Consider the following 7862-nt stretch of genomic DNA (forward strand, 5'->3'; position numbering starts at 1 on the left):
TTTTCAGGTTAAAAACTGAACAGCTCCATACCACTTCTTTCTTGGATAGGAGACATATGGGTCAATTCTTGTATGAAATCTGAAGAACAAAGTGAACTAAACAATGGTTTTGTGAACTGCTGACAGTCAGTGGGGGCGAGCTTTCTTACTCCTCAATGCAGTATCTCAGAAGAAGAAGAAACGTAGTCTGTCGAGACCTTCATTCGACAATGTGTAATTGAATAAAATAAATTAAATTTATAGTTTTGTAAATGATGTTTTCATATATCACAAAAACAATCAATTACATCTACTAGATGTTGGCATGCTTTGGTTGCTCTGGAAGCAAAAGAAGTAACTTTCTGCACCATGTCCACATTTTTGTTAGCAAGTAACACTTCAGTCTTTTGTTGAATTATCTAATGGTGCTTTCCTAAAAGTAAATTGTTGAGATACTAATTCTTATGCAATTGCAAACAGAACAAGAGACCAAATAATGTGGTAATTCCTCTGCCACCTTTATATCAGAAATTCAGAATATTAAACAGAAAAGCATTTTCTTACAGTTACCAAGTAAGACTGAAGAGGATATCTGCTGAAAATGCAAAAATGATATGCTCTCTTATGAGAATAACCTATGAAGATTTGATAAATACTCTTTGCATGCATGCAAAAATTTACTCAAGTAGTACCATGGGCATCTTTGCCATCAGTACACTTAGCTAAATTCAGTTGGATAATAACATTTCACTTATTTTTATCCTGAACTTCTGCCACTGCTGAGGTAATACCAGCAAAATAAGCATATGAGAACCCACAAGATTTAATCAGCTGGAGGAATAAGAGAAGGGAAATCCACAGTAGTTCCTATTTTCAGGAGCATGACTCACATAAACCCTCCCTGCTTTCCTTGCCCTCTCAATTGCCCACTGCCAATCACATTTCAAGCCCAGTGAATTCCATAGGTCACACCCATAAACCCTGGCCCTCAATTGCTCCTTTACTACTCTTTCCCTAGTCTCTGTTTACCAGACTGCTTAGGGCGGTGGGGGGGGGGAGGATAATCCAGTATATGGCAACTTCCATTTCCCATTATTGTTTGCAGACAGGATTTAGGTAAATCTTTTTAAAAGGGATCCACCTTGATCAGTGAGTTAATATCTTCTTTAATAAAATGCTTCACCTATAGTGGAACAGGTCACAATTTTAAATGGCTGAAGTTGTCCTGGCCTGAACATTAGGGAAAGCAGAATAATAATGACTTGTAACAGAAGAAAATACCTCGTTAGCGTTGGGCATTATCAGGGGCCCCATTACATGAATCTTGCTCAATGCCCTGTTGAAATTCGCCTAAGTGCAAATTTAATAGTTGCAATGGAAAATTGGTTTGGCTGCAAATCTTAATGTGAGAGCAGGTACCTTCCCAATTTGCCATTAGTGTAATTAAAGTATTAAAGACTAGCTTCAGAAAATGTTATGGAACTATGTAATCTCCAAGCTACTCAACTCTCTGAAAATAGATTCTTGGCAAGTCCTAAGGCCTAATGAAAGGGTACGACCCTTCAAACATATGCCAACCAACTATATTACAATGAACAATTATTATCTGGGGTTCAGTTGCACTTCTTGCATAAACCAAGTTATTTATTTTTCTAGGGCTTTATTCAAGATGGCAACCCTACTCACCACAAGGGATGTGCGTGCCCGCTAGAGCTTTAGTTGGCTCGCACTCGAATCAGCCCGGGCCCGGTTTGGCTCGGGTTCGTGCCAAACCCGCCGGATCAGTCCAGGTTTATTTGTTTTTACAAAAAAAGGCGGACTTACCACCAATGCAGGGCTTCATGGGGGTACTGCTGTGGCCATGGGGGATCTCCTGAAGTTCCTCCTCCCACTGTCGGCCTCCCCCCGGTAATTTTTCATCCCCTTTCAGGCTTTTTTCAATCTGTTACAAGTATCTCTGTGCTGTTGGTGGCCATTTTGGACGATGCTGCATATACACACTGACCATCTGTATGGCTAGGGTCACGACCTAGCCACACAGATGGTCAGTGTGCATGTGTGGCAGCATCCAAAATGGCTGCCACCAGCGCAGAGAGGCCCGTAACGGGCCGGAGAGGTCAAAATAGACTGGGAAGGAGGCCAGAGAGGGAGGGGGGACCTGAGGAGACCCCCCCTGCAGCGTCAGCAGCACCCCCTGAAGCCCCGCAATGGTAGTAAGTCCGCCATTTTTAAAAAAAATCCATCCCCTGAGCTGGGCCCAAACCAGTTCAGACTCGAGCTAGACTGGGCCCAACCCTAATGTGCACAGAACTGGACCAGACCCAGTTTGGTTCAAATCTGGTTCTACTCGAACCGAACTGGGTTTTCCAATTTTGTGCACACTCCTACTCACCACAATAAGGCAGCACAGTGGATGGGGCGTGGCTCTGAAAAACTAATTTCTGATCTTAGAGAGCTACATGATACCCGCACATAGCCAATGTTGACCAACATAGCAGACCCAAGAAATTATTTGGTTAGCATGAATGACACGGTTTGTACAGAACAAGGACACTTATAAACACACACACTTGGGGGGAATATTTCTTCTTGTACTTCTGGTTTTGAGCTAAAGCACTTAATAAGAAACTAGCCTACCCGCACAGATCATCTGTGCGCTGTTTGGGGTTGGCTGTCCCCCCCCCTGTCCCACTCTCTTGGCCCCTCCCTCCTGCCCCCTCCCCCCCTGCCCCACTCTCTCTTGCCCCCCCTCCTGCCCCACTCTGCACTCTCTTTCCTTCTCACCCCCTTTGTACTCTCTCCGCTGCTTCCATGCCGCTTTCTTGTCTCACTGGCCTGGCATGCTGCCCCCCCCCCCCCGTGGCCAGGCTGGGCTTCACCGCCACTGCCGCCACCTCCCCTTTGCCTTGTACTGCTGGGACAGCCATCCCGCCACCGCCTCCCGCCTCCCGTGAGCAGGCAGGGCTTTGCTGCTTCCGCTGCTGCCTCCCCCTTACCTGGGACGGCCGTCCCACTGCTGCCTCCCGCCGGCAGACCGGGCTTTGACGCTGCCCCTGCCACCTTTCCCTTACCTGGGACAGCCGGGACGGCCATCCCACCTCTGCCTCAGGCCTCCCGCTGACAAGCCGGGCTTTTTTGCTGCTGCTGCTGCTGCTGCGGCCCCCCCCCCCAAGGCCTGGCTAGGTTGTCCCACCGCCGCCTTTCGGCGGCCGCCATTTTTTCTTTGCCCCAACTCTTGCTCAATGCTAGGAAATCTCGCGAGAGTTCCGCCGCCAAATCCAGGAGGACACACTAAGAGAATTAATATAATAGATGCATGGAATTTCCATGCAAACATACCAAAATTGTAAGATGTCAGAACCTAATTCTTCTTTCATTAAAGCAATACTTCACCAGACACTGGATGACATCCAGACTAATATTTCATGCACAGAAGAATGTTTTATCTAAGCAGTGGGGGGTCAATTTTAATAATCCATTCTCACCTCTGATACCCTCTGTGCCTCCTGTAATTATGTCTCTGAGCGTTGTGTGATCCTCCTTTGTTGTGCACACAAAATGTTCTTCCACTCACACGATGTTAGTATGGAGATCAGTCACTAACACCCTAGGGAAAGGCATTGGGCAGAAGATAAAGGAAAAACTAAGTTTATCCCATAAAACTTCATTTGACCACCCACTGCTGTGCCATACTGTAGCATGGTCTGTGGGTGATGGCTGTCTCCACTGCGGAAGCAAGGCTTCTCTGTAGGTATTGCAGTGCAAGATTACAATGTTCCTTCCTTCCTGGATTTGGGTGCTGTCTGGTGAAGTGTCCATCCTGAGGCTAGTTAGACTTGGGTACTATGTTTGAGATCTTTCACCCCTTGATTCCATTTTCCATTTTCACCCCTTGATTCCATTACAAAGGCATGGTATGGCTAACAAGCGGCATTGAATACGGATGTCCTCAATCCCCCACACCAGTTGGTCTCGCAGCATGTAATCTAAAAGAGTTACAGATGAACAAGTGGATGCTAGGTGCTTAAGCACTGGAATGAACGTGACAATTGAATCACCTTGTGCTCCAGTGCAGGATTTAAATATAAACCGCTATACAAAGTTTAGTTTCATCATGATTCATCATAATCTCTGTAATTTCTTCATAAGACATGCCATCAAGGTATTTTGGAGCCTTTTAAAGTGAAAAACTGGCACAACCACGTACACTCAATAAGACAGAACTCTTCTGTGCATCCTCAGTCACAGCACTGGCTTTGAAAAAGTAATCCAGCTGTTCAGGTACCTGCTCGATGATTTCCCAAAATGTGCCATGGTGTGCAGTTTTTGGTGTGCTGTGCTCTCTGTATTTAATGCTGGTTGCAGTACTCCTCTTCAGCGAATAGAGGGAGATGCACTCAGGTGGATTTGGAGGCAAGTCCAGAGGCTCCCTCTGGGTTGCAATACCAGTAACAGCCATCTAAGAAGTAGGGCAGGAGGAATCAAATAACAACAGCTTGATTGCTTCAGGACTCCCAGGCTAAGAAGAGGCCTACTGCACAGCTAGACTATGTCAGCACTCCCATAGTGGCTTCATGGTTTGGCTGGGCTTCCCACACAGTACAAGGGCCATGGAGGTGCTGTGACTGAAAGAAGCAAAATATATATTTTACCTTGGTTGCCAATATTGTTAGCTGGGCCTAGCTTATTACCCAGAGTCAGAGCACAGACCAGACAAAGCCTTCTACTAGAAAGCCAGTTTAATCATAAATAACTCCACCCCCAACAGCCTATAGCAGGAGATTAACCCTTAGGCTACCACAATGAATTATTGTACAACTGTACTAGCCACCTGATGTTCTCTTTAGTGGGGAACTAAATTGCCTAGGGAGCAAGAGGTTGCTGGTTCAAATCCCTGCTGGTATGGAAACACCTATATTGGGCAGCAGCAATATAGGAAGATGCTGAAATGCATCATCTCATACTGTGCATGAGGAGGCAATGGCAAACCCCTCCTGTATTCTACCAAAGACAACCACAGGGCTCTGTGGGCGCCAGGAGTCGACATCGATGCAACAGCAGAACTTTACCTTTAATCATTGTACTGGTATTCAGAACAGAGGGCATTTGGAAGGATAAGTCTATAGGCTAATTCGGTTGTATGCTAAGATTCCTTTATGCAGCTAAAATTATAACTGCTGTAATTTCTTCCAATACTTTTCATGTATTATCATACCTGCCAACATGTCTCTATTTTCCCATTCACCTGAATGGAAAAATAGGGACATTTTGGCACGTATGACATTATATGTCCCACTTCTCAAGCATTTGACCCACAATTTAAAATATCAAACATATTTTGTATGCATCCATTTGCAATTCTAGGAGACAAACAATAGATACCAACAACCTGAGGAAAGTTTGGACTATCTGAAAGTATGTCTATCCAACAGACATGGAAATTCTGACTAATAATCTCTGGCAAGAGAATAATAGTTTTTTAATAAGTAAGGTGTCTTAGCATGTCTTTCTACTATCTCAGACTTTCAGTTTAGGGATGGGGAGTAACCTACTCTACAAAGCCAAGAAAAACAAATTATAACTATTTTAGTGATGTGGGATGTAGGGACTACATTTCAGGATTCTCAGCTGAGAAGTTCAAGTGAAGAACTGAATTCTCAATATGTGAAAAACAGGGTGAACCACATGCAGAAATGGAGGCAACCAACTTTATATTAGCTGCAAGTACATTTTGTGTTTTCTACAAATAACTTAAAAGTATTATTTTGCTCCTCCCTGCAAGTTTGGTTCAGTGGCTGTTTATATCATTCTACCTCTTCTTTTGTGCTGACACCTCAGTCACCTTTTTTGCTGCAGTATCCTGACATTCTGTTGTGACCACCCACATCATACACTTAACAGCTCTAAGACTCAGATGCTAAGCAGGGATAACATATGCACTTAGACACCTGGTAAACTAGTCCTGCCAAATGGTGAGGAGAATTGTCCATGTGTCTGCATATCTGAGCAGAAATCACTGGGAGGAGAAAAATGGAAAAAATTTCCTCACCACAGGCAAGGCTGCTACAACTACTAGCTGAGCAAGTAGTTACATGCACATTGTTAAGTCTGAATACAATGTGGTTGGTTATAGCTAGTGTGTCTAATGAAGCCCTGAACAATCACACTCAATGGAAAAAGATTCAAACAAATGCCCACCAACCTGTATAAGAGTAATCCACACACCAAAGCTCTTCTCACGATCCATGAGAAGAGCTTCTGTCGGGTCTGTGGGGAGAGTGGACTTAGCCCACTTTCCCCTCAGATGTCACGGAACCGGCAGGGGCTGTGGGGATCAGGGGCTGTGTGGCTCCCAGAAGTCCCAGGCGAGCACACGGGGCATCCTGGAGAGACCCCCGAGCCCAGGAGGCTACTGCAGCCTCCTGGTCCGGGGTCTACTCATATGTCACTGCACACCGTGGGGTCACATGAGCAAAAAAATTAGGTTAACGGAGCGCTCGCTCCATTAACTTAATTTAAGGGGAGGTGGAATTAGGCAGGCTAGCCCCCTTGGGAGCACCAAGCTCGCCTGCAAGCCTGGTAGTTCCCACAATCACTGGGAAGCAGGCTAAGCTCCCGCTAAGTTCCCAGTGATCGTGGGAATAGCCTCACCCAGTGCCAGCCCAATGATTGGTTGTGCTTCAGGCGAAGTCTGGCTCTCACTCCTGCTGCCCCTTCACCCACATGGGTAGGGCTCTCCCTAGGGGGGCATGGGGCTGGGGGTGAATTAGCATGTATGGGATCTCATGGGGAGGTGGTTGTGGGAAGAGTGCACATGCAACCTGCATGGGGCCTGCCTCCTCTTGCCTGCACATGTCCTCCCAGCTGCAGGGAGAAAGTATGCATATGCAGCCGCAGATGGTTAGCAGGAGGGATCTCCTCCCCAGGGCTGGCCTAAGGGTCAGAGCTGCCCCAGACCATTTTCAAAGGCAACCCCACATACAACACATTGCAGTAATCTAAGTGAAAGGTTACCAGAGCATGAGTAACTTTGGCCAATCTATCTCTGTCCAGGAAAGGTCATAGATGGTGTATCAGCTGAAGCTATTAAAAGACACTCCAAGCCACAGAAGCCACTTAAGCCTCTAGTGAAAATGCTGGATTGATGAATATCCTGAGACTGCAAACCAACCTGGTCCTTCAGGGGGAGCACAACCCCATCTCGAACAGGCTGAACATCATTCACCCGGGCAGAGGAACCACTGAACAACAGTACTTCAGTCTTGTCTGGATTGAGTCTCAGCTTATTCATCTTCATGCATTCCATTACTTCATCAGGACAGTCACCACTTCACCCGAGTCTAATGAAAAAGAGGAATACAACTAAGTTTCGTGTGCATATTGATTACAACTCAAGCCAAAGCTCCTGATGACCTCTCCCAACGGCTTCATGTAGTTGTTAGGGGAAGAATGAAACCTTGCAAAACCCCACAGCATAATTGCCAAGGGGATCTAGGTTGTCTGTTTCCTCCAAGAGTGTTTGGAGCTAGTCAGCCATGACATGCTCAAGCATCTTGTACAGGGAGGGAATATTGGCCACAGGCCAATAGTTGTTTTACTGGGTTTCTTTAGGAGTGGTCAGATAATAGCTTGCTTCTTTGAAGCTGGGAACCCTCCCTCTCTCAATGAGGTGTTTAGAACCTGCTGGACCCAGCTAAACATTCCCTCCTTACTAGATTTAATAAGCCATGAAGGGCAAGGATCAAGAATGCATGTGGTTGGCCAGACTCGACTAAATACCTTGTCCACATCCTTAGCGACCAATAATAGAAACTCTTCCAACTAGGCCAAGTTTTACTCTGGGCATCTCTCCCAATTATCCTGCATCAGCCATAGTGTCCAAC

General features: G+C 45.9%; 1 protein-coding gene across 1 annotated transcript in view; it reads right to left on the minus strand.

Annotated features, from left to right (window-relative positions):
* Positions 1-4310, minus strand: part of ANO1 (anoctamin 1) — a 272685-nt gene extending 268375 nt beyond the window's left edge. Inside the window, exon 1 of the mRNA XM_053265870.1 lies at positions 3465-4310. The gene's annotated coding sequence lies outside the window, so the exon portion shown is untranslated. The remainder of the gene's footprint in view (positions 1-3464) is intronic.
* Positions 4311-7862: the final 3552 nt, after the last annotated feature.

Source organism: Hemicordylus capensis, chromosome 1, assembly GCF_027244095.1.
Source record: "Hemicordylus capensis ecotype Gifberg chromosome 1, rHemCap1.1.pri, whole genome shotgun sequence".
NCBI classification, from domain to species: domain Eukaryota; kingdom Metazoa; phylum Chordata; class Lepidosauria; order Squamata; family Cordylidae; genus Hemicordylus; species Hemicordylus capensis.